Consider the following 16,956-nt stretch of genomic DNA (forward strand, 5'->3'; position numbering starts at 1 on the left):
TATTATATGAGTTAAAATAATGTTGTCGATATTTATTGTTACTGTCGACATTTGTCGATATTTATTGTTACTGTCGACATTTGTCGATATTTGTTGTTACTGTCGACATTTGTCGATATTCATTGTTGCTGTCGACATTTGTCGATATTTTTGTTGTTGTTGATTATATACATATTTAATAATGAGATACTGAATATATAGGGGAAAACTGATACAGCTTTTGAGATATTGAACTATATCAGTGGGACTATTGAGATTGAAATATATCAGTGGGACTATTGAGACATTGAATTATACCAGTGGGACTAATGAGATCGAAATATATCCGTGGGACAAAACCGATACCAATATTGAAATAGTGAAATATATCAGTGGGACTATTGAGACTGAAATATATCAGTGGGACTATTGAGACATTGAATTATACCAGTGGGACTATTGAGCTTGAAATATATCAGTGGGACAAAACCAATACCAATACTAAGATAGTGAAATATATCAGCGGGAGGAAACTTCAGGAATCATTACTATTGTTTGTCTAAATCAACATTGGTTTTAATTTGCTCCTTTAATTCAAGCATCAATAATTAAATTAAGGGAGGTAGGGCTAGTCCCTTTATATTCATTTCCTAATCACAAACAAATAAATGTAAAAACAATGTTGCGAAATACTAGACTTGCTATGTCATTTGCCATCAATATACATTGCGTTCTGTTTACAAAAATGTGTCTTATTTGTGTTTTGCCGTTTCTAGAAAAAATCACTACCAAAATACCTTAGTACATGTTCCAAGGTAATCCAAGCCTTTTCTGTTCATGTGCTTAGGCAATTTCGTCTTCTTTGTCCTTTTCACTCTCTTTGGACACTCGTTCTTGACGGTTATAACATGTGTTTTTACTTTTGTCTCAGCTTGTCTTGGTACTGCTTGTTCCTTTCCTTTGACACTAAATATGTTGGAACCCAGTTTATTTCTCTTGACAGAAACGGCATATATCTCGGTTTTCGTTACTACAGGAATAGCCTGGAGTGTCATCAGAAGCCTGTCAAGACGTGTGATTTGCTTGTTGTTCCTCTTCTATCTAAATAGACTGGAAATGAATGAGAGTAGACACACACACACATACAAACACACACACACACACACACACACACACACACACACATGATTTAATTTAATTGTTTGTTACTTATATTTTTTTTAATGTCTTTTTTAATGTAAAATACAAATCTATAATATAAAAAAACGCACATATGCCTGGCACACCGCTGGCAAAACATGCCACGTTTGTTAAATTCATCTACTGGGGGTGAGAGAAGGTCACTGATTGAACGGGATAAGCAAGGAGGTGATGTTTAACTAAAACAAGCATTCGGCCATGGCTCGGCATGTCTAGCAAATCCTAGGGTAAAAGATTTTAGCGGTATGGTTTATCTCTTTAAGATGGCTTTAAGATGAAACAGGCTCACCGAAGGACATACACACTGACACGTTTGTAATTGTCATAACCTGCTTAAGCCAAGGCTGGCTATATATTGAAAAAAGAGCCTCTGTGATGCCTTTTTGTTCTGAATATTTCTGTACTTCTCAAGACCATCGTAACCATCGTAACCAATATTTTCTCTTTAGCATGTAAACGACCAAATTTATTTCTGGGAAATGTCCGTACTTCTGTTTGCCCTACTTTGCCATGAAAAATAAGTTCCAAAATGCAATAGAAACAGAAAAATACAACAGAAGAACATAAGCCGTTAAAACAAAGACAGACACTAAAGAAAGGAAATATAGTTGTGTGATGTGCTGAAATTGTATTGAAATTCGTATACACAAGAGTATACCAAAAATGCAAATGTCTCAATGTTGTGTTTTGCTTGTTTTAAGTATGGATTATATAACACACTCGCAGACATATACACATTTATATAATGGTGGATTTATATAATGGTGTGGTTTGGGTTTTGTTTAATTTAGCAACTATCTGAGAAATATCTTTTTACCAACAGATCTAGGCGGGCTCAGAAAAGGGCATTGTATGTGCATATCTTCCATAAAACCTAACACGTAAATCCTTTACCTTCTTTGTGCGATAGTATATGAGCATGCTTATGCGTATAGTGTGTGTCAGTACTAAAACCTTTGCTTGAAATATTTATGCACATTTGAAGTTTTTGTTTCAACAACCCTGTCTGATGCATGACTCCAATGATACCGCTAAAACGTAAGTGCCTTTATGTATTGCTTTTTGTAACAGTAAATATACGATAACACACACACACACACACTTATAATGAAATAGTTTGGCCTAACAGGACTCTGAAAAGGGGTGTTGAGTTTAAAAATAATGATGGACTTGAAAACATCAGCTGTAACTGCTTTACCACATCTACGTTTCATATAATGATAATGATAGATTGATCGATCTAGAGAGCTAACGATGTAAACTAACATTCTTAACAAGTACAAATCCTCAGTATATCAAGTACAAATTCTCAGTATAGGAAGCATAAATACTCAGTCTAAGAAGTACAAATACTCAGTATAAGAAGTACAAATACAAATACTCAGTATAAGAAGTACAAATACAAATACTTAGTATAAGAAGTGTACAATTATTAAGTACAATAAGAAGTACAAATACTCAGTATAACAAGTACACATACTAAGTATAAGAAGTACAATAAGAAATACAAATACTTAGTATATGAAGTACAAATACTCAGTATAAGAAATACAAATACTCAGTATATGAAGTACAAATACTCAGTATAAGAAATACAAATACTCAGTATATGAAGCACAAATACTCAGTACATGAAGAACAAATACTCAGTATAAGAAATACAAATACTCAGTATATGAAGCACAAATGCTCAGTATAAGAAATACAAATACTCAGTATAAGAAATACAAATACTAAGTATAAGAAATACAAATACTCAGTATAAACAAATACTCAGTATAAGAAATACAAATACTCAGTAAATGAAGTACAAATACTCAGTATGAGAAATACAAATACTCAGTATATGAAGTACAAATGCTCAGTATATGAAGTACAAATACTCAGTATAAGAAGTGTAAATACTCAGTATAAGAAGTACAAATACTCAGTATAAGAAGTACACATACTCAGTATAACAAGTAAACATACTAAGTATAAGAAGTACAATAAAAAATAAAAATTCTCAGTATAAGAAGTATAAATACTCAGTATAAGAAGTACACATACTCAGTATAACAAGTAAACATACTAAGTATAAGAAGTACAATAAGAAATACAAAATACTCAGTATAAGAAGTACAAATACTCAGTATAAGAAGTACACATACTCAGTATAAGAAGTACAAATACTCATTATAAGAAGTACACATACTCAGTATAAGAAGTACACATGCTCAGTATAAGAAGTATAATTACATTATAAGAAGCATAACTAATCAGTTTAAGAAGTACAGTTACTCAGTGTTAGAAGTATAAGTACTCAGTATAAGAGTACAAATACTCAGTATAAATAGTACAAATACTTAGTATAAGAAGTGTACAATTGCTTAGCACAAGAAGCATAAATACTCTTAATTATATGCTCATTTGTTTCTCCGTTAACTTTGCATTATCAGAATCGTTCAATATTTTACGATATTACACACCTTCATATTGCACCCATGCGCAGTACGCGTGTGCCCAATAGTGTATTAGGAACTACTTTGTAAACAAATCATGTAGGCGCAGTACGTTTTGGTTGATTAAATTTGTTTTTGAATGAACTAAAGCAGATGTTTCCTGGACTGCAACATACCAACTGATTTGCTACATTCCACGTTAACCTTTTGATACATTGTTTCAGATTTTGCGATAGACACCAGATTTCATAAAATTGCTTGGTACCTACAAATAACATGCAAGCTATAAAGGCATAAACTGTCTCCTTTAGCTGCTAATAAGACAAGCAAAAGAATATACTAACAGTTTTACATCCAGAATTTCCTCAAAATGTACTTTCTTATTTCTGCAAATCCGAATTACATGAGCCATGTCATGAGTTCTCAAGTTTGATTACACATTTCGAAATTGTACTGTAATTTTGACTATATTCCGAGTACAATTACATTTTCCTTACTGCACTCAAAATGAAATAAACATTAAATTCAATAGTGTCTTTCTGACAATTGCAATTGAAACACTTCATATTTTCCACACATTATGATTTCAAATAGTCAATGACGGAAGAAACACACTTGCAGATGTAAACACGCTTCTCCCACGCTGCTTCAATCCGATGTATTTCATAAACAATTTGTACAGATGAATCCAGTCCAAAATCACGAACTTTCGTAGAATCCAAACAAAATACCAAAACCTATTCATTCCAGAACAAATGGAAAAGTTGTTGCAATGCGCATTCATTCACAATATGACTCCAAATTTCAATTTTAACTAGATACGAAATTTTCTTTCGAAAGTTATGCCGAGCGCGCGACGAAGTTCAAAGTTATCTGGGTGGAGTTATGTGCGCATTAATAATGTTGCTGTTGTGTAGTGATGAATCTGCACTTGAGTATTTAGTTTGGAATACGGCATACATTCATTTAACGCTGTTTCTTGTGGTGTATTTTATTTATATAATTAAGCCTTATTTAGAAAAAGAAAATTTCTGCATTTATATGGGAAAATATGAGATCGTTTTTTCGGATGGATATACTGCACGCCCAGGGTCGTGCATTATTCCATCCAAAAAACTCGTTCATATTTTCCCATACAAATGCAGTAGCCTATAAGTATTAGAAGTAAAAATATTCAGTATAAGAAGTATAAATATTCAGTATAAGTAGTATAAATATTCAGTATAAGAAATATTAATATTCAGTATAAGTAGTATAAATACTCAGCATAAGTAGTACAAATACTCAGTATAAGTAGTACAAATACTCAGTATAAGTAGTACAATTACTCAGTATAAGAAGTATAAATATTCAGTATAAGTAGTACAAATGTATGCATTCGATTTTATCTGCACACAGAATGATAGCTTGTAAAGAGTAAACGCACATGTATTTGAATTTATGGTATGTTGACAGACAAAATTAACAATAATAATACAATATTGAAAAACTGACAATATAATCAAGCTTTGTTTTCCTCCTGCAAGAAAGATGCAACAAAGAAAACGAAATCACGACATTGGCAATATATATATATATATATATATATATATATATATATATATATATATATATATATATATATATATATATATATATATGTTTGGATGGATGGATGTATCTATCTATTTCCAGGGACTACCAGATGATTTTCCATTCCAGACAAGCTTTGTCTGATAGCCTTTGGTAGGGTCAGGAGGACTGTATTGAGTATAAATTAATAACTTCCCCTTCAAACTCTCAAGGGCGAGCGTAAGTCGATACTTCTCTGACAGTACCAGCCTTCACTTTTTCTTGTTATTGTGGAATGATCGGTTCTTGATGGTAGACTAATACAGTTTGACTTGCCTCGGATTCTTTCTATATCACTGTGCAATATTTCTCATCTATGCAACAGAAAAATCTACCTGATTCTCGAATTTTCTTTTCTTTTCTTTTCTTATTATGGTTGTCTCATTCGGGTTGTCTCAACCCGGTTGTCTCAGTCATGGTATCCACGTGCGAGCATCATTTCAAGGGATGAAACCCTTGTTGTCTTCTGCTGCGCCTGACAGAGTTGTTTAAAATCAAACATCCACAAAACAGATGCATAAACAACAACAACAACAAACCAAAAAGAACAAAAAAAGTAAAGAAAAGAAAAGAAGATCGTTGCTCATTAAGCAACTTAAGGTCAATATAGTTTTTTTTATCACATCATACTAACATTTTGAGAGAGATATAGACAATAGACACACACGCGCGCGCGCGCGACGGGTAGTCAGTAATTTTTTTGTGTCTTACCACCCCACTTCAGATATGTCGACGTTTATGTTGTGATGCTATGATAGCTGCTTGCCAGCGGGCCCAGCAAACTTAAACAATCTTATATTGATTCATACATGCATGAAATCGATATGAAGATAATTTATTTTCTCAGAAACTGTGAGTATAATATTTGTTGATATTCTCCATATTTTTAATTTGCTAGCAGATGAGACAAATCTAAACGATCGATGAAATTCGAACCCGGTTTTCTCCATTTGCAGTGCTGATTGCATGCCTGCACATGGGTGTCCAATTGTAATGTGAAATCAACAATAAACCACTTTGCAATTTTGTGGAAAATATTAAATGAAAGTCACATTATGTTTGTACAAACGAAACGGCACATAAGTCCCAACATATTTGTTCCGAAAACAACGACGATAAACCTGTCTCCGTCTCAGCAAGCAGGAGAAAGTCCGATTCATTAAGCACAGATAAACTGTCAATGAGGATTTGTTAGTATCACGTGACTACCGCGTTAATGCGTGCTTCTTGCTTGATTAATATGACTTTGCCCCAGATGCTGACACAAAATAAATGTCAAAATACTCTAAAATCGGATACTAAAAGTAAGAAGAATGTGGGACTAGCCATTTAGTTGAACTCATACATGAAAATTTATCATATAACCGAAAATTGCTAAGGTCATCAGTACTGATCATATAAATAAATCACTTGAATCCTCACGAGTGGGTCCTAACACACCATCAACTTTAGTAGACACATTATGGTTTAATAATCTGTTGCACTCTATGGTACGGTGAGGGGCTTAACACATTAACCCCTGGAGCTTTTTGTCATTTTTGCTTGAAAATTAAGTAGGAAACACATTTTGAAAGCTATTTCTGAATAGACTCGAAAATACCAAATAACCGGTCATCTTTCAATAACATACTGCCTAGTTGTGTTAGAAACATCGTTTTTCGTTGGCTATTTGACTCACGCATGAGCAGAATGGTAAAAGTTGGACCTTTGTTGTTTTGTATTTTTTTTTACTTTCTAAACGGAGCCATTATTTTTTGTATGGAGACCAGTCTTTATTCCATATGCCCATCTTATTCTACTTTTTGCAAAGGCTCATCTGTCTGTTTGCAGTTCATACCAGTTTGCCTCAGATCTGATACCAAAAAGTCTCAAATCCGCACACAAAATCCGGACTTCGACCACGGGCGAATTTTGGGTTAAAAAAAAGTCGGGTCCAAAAAAATGAGGTTTTTCTATCTGTATTTTATAGTGCAACCAGATATTCCAGATTTTTTGGTATCATTGTAGAGCTACATCTGTCTACCTTTCTATAATACCACCCACTTTAGTTTATCATGGATGACCATGACGCTACAGAGCTCGGCAGTAGGCTACTACCTCCTGCCCCGTAAAGTCGTCGCTAGGGGTCTAATGTGTTAAGAACACATACACATCATGTGGGGCGATATATCTTTAAACCAAAATCATCATCTAAATTTAGAATATTCCGATTTTAACAATATACAACGACAGGAGAGGACTTAAGAAACACAACCAGTGGAAACCACGAATGTACGCTAGCCTCATAGTTCGAGATAGTTGTACTGTATCTAAAAATGTTATATGAACAAACGTTCCAGAGATTTTTTGATCTGACCATCCATTCATGGGTAGGATCAGGTAAAGTGTTTGGGGGTGGGTAGATCAACTTTCAAGTGACAAGTGAATATACATTTGTGTGTGTGTACGTCTTTTTAGCTGCTGGGTGTGTCCTGAAACCCTGGTACGCTTCCCCCGTCCGCCCCCATCATTCTATTTTGACCATGCAACCCGCGTGAATGCATTAGGCCAAATGAATGAGTACTGGCATTTGACGGATACTGTTTCGGGTAAGAATGCTGAATAACTTAATGAAATTAAGGCTGTGAAATTAATCTTACCCACGTTGACTTCAAAGAATATTTTAAAAAAATAAAAAATAAAGCGTTGTTGTTGAGTTTAATTATAGTGGCGTGCGCACAAGTGTGCATGTGCCAATAAAGCGTGAGAAAAGCAAAAAGAACACAATCTTCCAGACACATAGGCTATACACATCACTGTCCACAATAATCTTAATTCTCTGAACAATACTGCATATGTGGCAATTAACATAAATGTGTTATGACAAACGTGCTTTTACAAACTTTGTCAAACAATCTCGATTCGTTGTAAATGAAAACTCTTTCACTGACAGTCAAACTGGTTAATTGATCAGTAAACACGCTGTTCCACAAGATCCCCTTGTAACATACATCACTCCACTAGTAATAGCAGCACTTGCCATATTTCCAGGACAGGAAATAGCAATTTCCAAGAAAATATTGTTCGAGTGGACCATCATATATAGTTTCATAACCCGTATCAATTACAACACCAGTATGTTACATACAGTAGCTTCTCTTCCAAAGCAAAGGTGAGTTACTTATGACAGGCTGAAACTTTCCTTTAATCTCGCTCATCCCAATTATATATATATATATATATATATATATATATATATATATATATATATATATATATATATATATATATATATATATATATATAATCTTGGATTCCCATAAGAACATATACTATTTTTGGAAGATTCTTCTCGGGGATCAGTGAAAAAGTATGGGGTTTTTTGAACATTTTGGATATCTGTTTTCTTTTAGCACCGAAACACAGTGTGTACCAATTAAAACATGTAATTGAAAGTCTGGTTTAATCCTCATCGTTGAGCACATTCTAAATACGTTTGTGTTTCTCATCTTTTTTCGACAAATATAAGTGAAGAGAAAGGAAATATACCTCTTGTCTCCTCCTCATTTGTTTCCTGATATTTGTATTAGAGAGACCATTTTTAGAGTATACCACTGGGATTCGATTGGAACGTAACACATTTCGACTTCTGATAGAACTTTTAGGACAGATCTCTTTAAAGTTTAACTTTTGTACTGTAGAGAAATAAATTATTGATTTTACAAAACGTTTTGGTTTTTGCTCTTTTCTGTGAACTTGTTTAAAACCGTACAGTTGTAATAATAGACAATCCATATTTCAAACTGAATATATCGAACGGAAGAGAAGACAGATTTTGCATTTGTTTCAAATCCACATCAAAGAGGCTAATATCTGCTACATATGTAATTAAAAAGAACATGCAACTTCCATTCCACATTTGCAGTTGATAATTTAAAACCAAAAAGTGCTTATGATCACAGTTTTACGTCATTTGTTTCTATCTTGTATATTTCTTGAATTGTGTTTCTTTTCTTTCATTGTCAGAAACTGAAGAACATGATGGATTTATATTTACGCTTCTAACAAATTGTGCAGTAAATATTATGCAGATCAGAAATAGCAACATCACTTAAATCATATAGCTGACAACAGTTAAACATCTTTATAACATTTGTTATTGTAGTGTACGTATAGACAACTCTGAATTACTCATTATATGTTGCGTCTCGTTTAGGGATACCAGAACATTAAAAGTGGTTACGTAAACAGTGTACCTACACATTACACAAGGAAGCGAGAAACAATTTTCGTGCAAATTACTTAATGTCTGTCAGTCTCGTTGACAATATGTGGCACGCATACATTGTTGACATGCAGGCGTATGAATAAGGCAACAACGGATATAAATATAGATTTAAAGCGATAAATTTTCTTAAAATAAGCAATACATATGTAAAAAGCCAGACAAGTTTCAAAAACGATATTTCATGAGAATATTCACTTAGAGAAAGCCTGAAAATAAGCAGTTTGATTTAGAAATAAATAGCATATACCACTCAAGTTGCTTGTGCAAAACATTGTTTCGTAACAGCCCGAAGAATGAAGAACCACACGTAATCAAAATCAAAATCTGTACATCGTTGTAAGCTTGTCAAGTTTCAGATACGTCTTGAAACACAAGCAACATGTCCGTCTTTATATTGAGATAGACAGTTACCTCGACACCTATTTGTGAAATGATATATGTCTTTGATGATTTTAAACAAATATCGGCTGCATTTTTTCAGGACATGTTTTTTTACGCTTTCTAGGGTGGAGGTTATAATGAATAATGATATGTGACAGAATGCGCTCAGCAATATGAGTTGATTAAGTTTACCCTAGAGACCGATTTTGCTGTCTAAACACGCCTGAAACAGAATATCGATATTTATGTTTAATTCTTAAGCCTATATGTGCTATATACATAGCTACCTAAAACTGGCATTTGCCAAAGGTACCATGAAATTTGTGTAAAAACAAACACTGGCAATAATTTTAGCATGATAATTTGTACAGTCCCTGTTCTGTCATTCATATATTTGTAACAAAAAGTGCAATCACGATAAATCCCATATACATTCCTCCTTTATGGGATAAATGTCAATGCCCATAGATGAGTACGCAAGTAATGTACATGTATAACTGAGTCTAATCTAAAACTGTGTATGTATGGCATGATTCTCTGCGTTGGGAAGTGCGAGTTAGTACGTGCATGTGAATGAGCGTTTTTCTTTGGCTTTTAATTTTTGTATGAAGACATTATTACATTTTACATTCTGACTTTGTTCTCTTTAGGTTAAACGTTTGGATGGGATTAACGCTTTTTATACTTAAAAAAATGATAAAAAATGACCACAAGTGGGAAAATAAAAACTTTCATGGTGCCAGGAAGAAGAATATCAGACACTTAATCGATATAATCTCTATTTAATCCCAGGATCTGGAATATAAAATGAAATCGGGCATGTAAACAATATCCAAGAAAAAATCTATATAGATTTCACAAAATGAACTTTTATTGGAAGTTTAAGAATATTGCGCAATTAACAAGTAACTTTGAAAAGGATAAAACAAGGAAAACAAAACAAAAAATGAAATAAATTAAATGAATAAATGAATAAGTAAATAAATAAATAAGAAAAGAAAAGAAAAAAAGCATAAAAATGCAAATAACAACACAATAAAACAAGTTGGATTAGGAGGATATCATTTTTATGTACGAGAGATCTCTGTCTTACTTCAGTACATGTACTGTTACTGAAGAAGGCCACATTCCCCATCTAAATAAACAAAATATTTGTTTGTGTGTGTGGTCTCGAAAACTCCAATAAACTTACTAATTATTTAGACATGAAAATTAGAACAATTAACAAGATATGTAACAAAATGCGAATGTATCTGTAAGAAAGTTAAGAAAGAAATTTTGTTCATTTAAAGGTGATGGTAGCAATTTAGAAAATAATATTCCAACGGAAACTGCTTTTTTCTTAAGGAGACATGATCAGTACTAGTATACTCATCCAAATTTTAAAAAGATGAAAACCATTGGGAATATTCTTTTACATGCAATAAACACCATGTCAGTGGCAAATGTGAAGTTGAAATCAGTAGGACGGGATTAAGGACCATGGAATTATTGCAAAATGAATAACCGGATTGGCCTTTTAAATCCTGATATCATCGAATACGGATGTCTTAGTGGTAGTGCTAGCGTTAGTGGAAAGGATTAGTCCCTATCTGAACTTTCACAATCAATCCAAAACTTACCCGCTTACCTACCAGCCGACTCAGCCCTTTTTGAAAATTTTGATAATGATACAATGTACTGACTCTATTAAGGATTCGGAAAAACGAGTTTGGATAAGGGAGCTTAGGTCCAAAGCCGTAACCTAATGATATCCACCTGGAAGCTCATATAGGTGCTAGAAAACAAAAGGTGAATTAAGTAAATTTATCTGGACACCATGAAAATAAGGAATAAAGACCGATTAGGCACAAAGCCACAAATGACGTCGACACTAATGATATCCACCAGGAAGCATATAGACTTACCATAAGTCAAAGGGCAAATTCAATCTGCATAACATGAGTTAGATGGTTCAAGACAGTCCATGATAGTCCATGATATAATAAACGAAATTGATTTTACTACCGAATAAATTGATACAGCCATATATCTGATTGATACTTTAAAGGAATGCAAATCTCGAACAGAACAGACAATGAAATACCTTGAAAGGTGACCAATAATTTATAATAAATAATAAATGAAATACTAAATGAACAAAGCTTAATTATATTTGAAACAATGTGCATAACAGATATTGTAATAACAATCAGTAACTACAAGGTATGAAATATCCACAGAATCAACAGAATTCAGATAGACATAATCAACAAACTAATACACATATTGCGGAAGACTATTTAAGGCTCAAACTTCGAGACTCAGACGTGAGCAGAAAATGAAGAATGGCCTACTGTCATCATGACTAGCAATATAAATGATACAATTGCAACATATTCAAGCAGAAATTGTGGTAAATTCGATAACTATACTTGGAGAAACCTCTCTTCTGAAAAGTACTGGTTTCAAAACGTACTAGACCTTCAGACATTTAGACATGAGGTTCTTATAGCTGACAGATGACATAATGGAATGGGTGGTCCAAACCTTATGACTAGACATTCAATTACGGCAGAAAGAAACTTTATCTCAGTTAAAGAGGAAAACATAAAATGCATTCTGTACCATACTAAAATAGGACCAATTAGTAACTACATTTCAATATATAAATATTCAATTAATGTTCCTGAAAAACATTTCCAAATAAAAACACTGTACATGAACATTTACTTTCGTTGTTCCATAAGTCTTATACAGAATGTAGTGAGACCCTTAAAAATCTACTTTTTCAAAATCAACCAGATATTGGCTTTATGGATTTGACTTAACGTCGTGTCATTATTGATACTACAATGATGCACTGTTAGGATAAACCCTTTATTAAAATTATTTAAGGTAACAACAGTGAGGTTACTAGGAAGTTAATGTATCTTATAAGGACAGACTCAGACCTCATTTTCTATACTCAGCGATTGACTATGGCAGTTTTGTTTCGACTCTATACCACAGCGGATACACTTGAAAATTAACACAGCTCGTATAGAAACTATGTCTCATATAATGTGCTAACGTCATAGCCTTCTTAAAGAATTTCTGATGAACGTTAGGACAATTTACGACAAGCGTTTCAACGACTCAGTGATGCAAAAAATGATCTTTATTTAGAAAAGAATGACCTTTTTCAGAACAGATTATTCGTCATTTGAGAATATCATTGGTACCAGCCTTGTACTCAAGCAGAACACAAATATAAATTAAGGGTATTTATAAGACAAAGAATGATAGTGAAAAAGCACAATAAAAAGTTAATTTTCTCTGTATGCTCTTGCATACATGACTGGTACCACGACACACATGGTAAGACAACACATATTGCCGTTGTAAATTCTGAAGTGGAAAATGACAGGAGATCAGACAAAGCGAATTGCATTAAAACAATAAATAATATTATTAGCCTTTCATGCTGACAGAACAAGATAGAGTACAAAAACAAATCGTTACTTGGATATATGGTTGTGTGAGACCAACATAGCTTGAGATTTCCCATTTATGCTGTGGTGTGTTATCGTACAGCGTGACATGTACTAAACCATCAATCGATCCCTGAAACTCGCAATATTTTATCTCTATACAACATCAAATACTGCAAATATTGTATTGGTACTGTTTCTTATTGAATCATATGTATATGCAGACTAATATGTTATCGACAGCTTCCGGATTATTTTATATTATTTTCCGTCGGTGCAACACGACTGTTTGCATTGACTCCATTATTCCCTCATTCAGTGCAATACGACTTTTTGCATTTAATCCATTTTTCCCTCATTCAGTGCAATACGGCTGTTTGCATTAACTTCATTTCGGTTTGTAACCAATGTGCTGTATATGAGCAAGCGCGAAAATCCTAACGCTTTTCATTCGTACAGTTTCTGGTCGTTTGGTTTCCGACGGTATCGTCGGTCTCGCTTTGAGTTTGCTTGATCGTCAATCCGTAAACGTGAAGAAGTTATATAATCTGTTGATCGTCCATCGTCCATAGGTTTACCACTTATTTTACTATCCAGTTCATTCATTGTTGAAATATATTCTCTTGAATTTTGCTGATAGAAAAGCTGTTTATCATACATTCCGTTCTCTTCACGCTCATACTATACACCAGTTTGCATTCACACATTCACATTTGTCACTAACGTCTACATACATTCTTATTTTTTTCTTTTTTCTCGCACTCGATCTAAAGTTTGTATATATCCAAAACCTTACATAAAACTTGACATTTAAATCAGAATTCATAATATCAGTTTTGATGATTTGTTGTTTACACATAAACATCAGCTCGGTCAGTCATTCCATATAAAAAAACAAACAATTCAACATTTCCATAAATTACCCAGACAGAAACAATTCCACCTTTCTGTAAATTACCCAGACAGAAACACTTGAATCTTTCCATAAAGTACCCAGAAAATACCCAAACAGAAACAATTCTACTTTCCATAAAATACCGAGAAAATACCCAAACAGAAACAATTCCACCTTTTCATAAAGTACCCAAACGGAAAATATTCCACGTTTCCAATTAATATCCAGACGGAAGTAATTCGACCTTCCCATAAAGTACCCATAAATTACCCAAACAGAAACAATCCATCCCTTCCATAGAGTATTCTGACGGAAACAATTCCGCTTTTATATAAAATATCCAGGCAGAAACAATTATATCTTTCCATAACCAAATAGGAACAATTCCACTTTTCCATAAAATACCCATAAAGCTTCCAAACATAAATGATTCCACCTTTGAATAAAGTATCGCAACGAAATCAACACCACCTTTCCATAAAGTACCCAAAACAGAAACAATTCCACCTTTCCATAAAGTAACCAAACAGAACCAATTCCAACTTTGCATGAAGTGCCTGGCAGAAACGATTACACTTTACCATAAATTACCCAGACAGAAAACAATTCCATCGTTCAATAAACTAATCAAACAGAAAAAATTTCTCCTTTCCATAAAGTACCCATGAAGTACACCAAGGGAAACAATTCCGCTTTCACTAAAGTAATTAGAAAGAAAAAATATTCAATTTTTTCATGAAGTACTCAGACGGAAACATTTCCACGTTTACACAAAGTACTAATAAGGCTTCTAAACAGGTTTTTTAATGTCACTACAACAGTTCCATATAATGAAATTCGTTTTATAATGTCATTACAACGGTTCCATATAATGAAATTGGTTTCATAATGTCGTTACGACGGTTCCATATAATAAACTAGGTTTTATAATGTCATTACAACGGTTCAATATAATGAAATTGGTTTGATAATGTCATTACAACGGTTCCATATAATAAACTAGGTTTGATAATGTCATTACAACGGTTCCATATAATGAAATTGGTTATATAATGTCATTACAACGGTTCCATATAATAAACTAGGTTTTATAATGTCATTACAATGGTTCTATGTAATGAAATTGGTTTTATAATGTCATTACAACGATTCCATATAATAAACTAGGTTTTATAATGTGATTACAACGGTTCCATATAATGATTTTTTTTAAAATAATGTCATTACAACGGTTCCATATAATGAAATTGGTTTTATAATGTCATTACAACGGTTCGATACAATGAAATTGGTTTTATAATGTCATTACAACGGTTCGATACAATGAAATTGGTTTTATGATGTCATTACAACGGTTCCGTATAATAAACTAGGTTTGATAATGTCATCACACCGGTTGGACATAATGAAATTGGTTTTATAATATCATTACAACGGTTCCACATAATGACATTGGTTTTATAATATCATTACAACGGTTCCATATAATGACATTGGTTTAATAGTGTCATTACAACGATTCCATATAATAAACTATGTCAGATAATATCATTACAACGGTTCCATATAATAAACTAGACGGCTATCGATATTTCCTTGTCTAGAATGAGTTCACAATAATTCCAAAATAGTGTTTTAGTGCAAACAGTCGATGACCACTTTGCAATTCCAACGGATAATTTAAGTAAATTATCTCTCTCAGCCTATAACTGAACACAACAAAAAGACTAATATTGAGATAAGAATAAATAATTGTTTACTTATTCCTCCTCATATAGAGAATCTCAATTGACTTATGACACAACACAATGACCTGGGGTCATTTCCAGTGGAATTTTCCTTCAAGTTCGTAACCAAGTTCAGGTCCGTTTAAATAAAATTTAGCAAATAGGCTTACAAACATTAGGTAGACCATAGTTTTTGTTTTAAAGAAAGATCAACGTCCTCAACTGAAATTCAAGAAAACAAGTAGTTTTTGGATGATCATTATCTTAAAACATAATCTACGATCATGGACAAAAATAGCTCTATAATATGTTGTTAACAAATGATCACTAAAATCTACAATCATGGACAAAAGATAAACGCACAATGTAGATATACATAACAAGATAATTAACACCCCTCAGCCTTTCATTTAAAATCGTATCCCAACCAAAACTGGATTATGACTAATCTGAATTTTTTAAATATAAGAATCATTATTCAGCCTATCCCGAGTGCTACTGCATTAGTTTCCATACAACAGACTTGTATACGTTATTGATACTTCATCAGTTACCTAATACATATATGATTAACCAACTACCTCCAGAAGTAGTTTGCATAAGCACGAGCCAATATATTTAAAAGTACACTGAATGCTGCTTTTTTCCATACTGCTGACATCACAAATTGATACGTGTAAAGAAAACATGCCGATATTCACTGAGTCGCAATGCGCCATGCATAATTTGCCTCGGTGCATTTATTCAATTTCATACAGTCAACCATTTTTATATCTATTTCTACCACATGATTCCTATGTCTGATCGTCAATAAATTAAAACAGGGTCAGGGCAAGCATCTAATAGATTCGTGCCACACTTAACATGCCAACAACTAATTCATAATACACATTCGAGTGGCATCTAATATGTTTTGAATATTAGTGCGCTGTAAAACAAAGTTCTGTCCTAGTAAATAGCACGTCAGTGCATCCCTCAAAGTACTCCCTATGCATCTTTACAG

Source organism: Sinohyriopsis cumingii, chromosome 11 (assembly GCF_028554795.1).
Source record: "Sinohyriopsis cumingii isolate HCF-2022 chromosome 11, ASM2855479v2, whole genome shotgun sequence".
Taxonomy (NCBI): Eukaryota; Metazoa; Mollusca; class Bivalvia; order Unionida; family Unionidae; genus Sinohyriopsis; species Sinohyriopsis cumingii.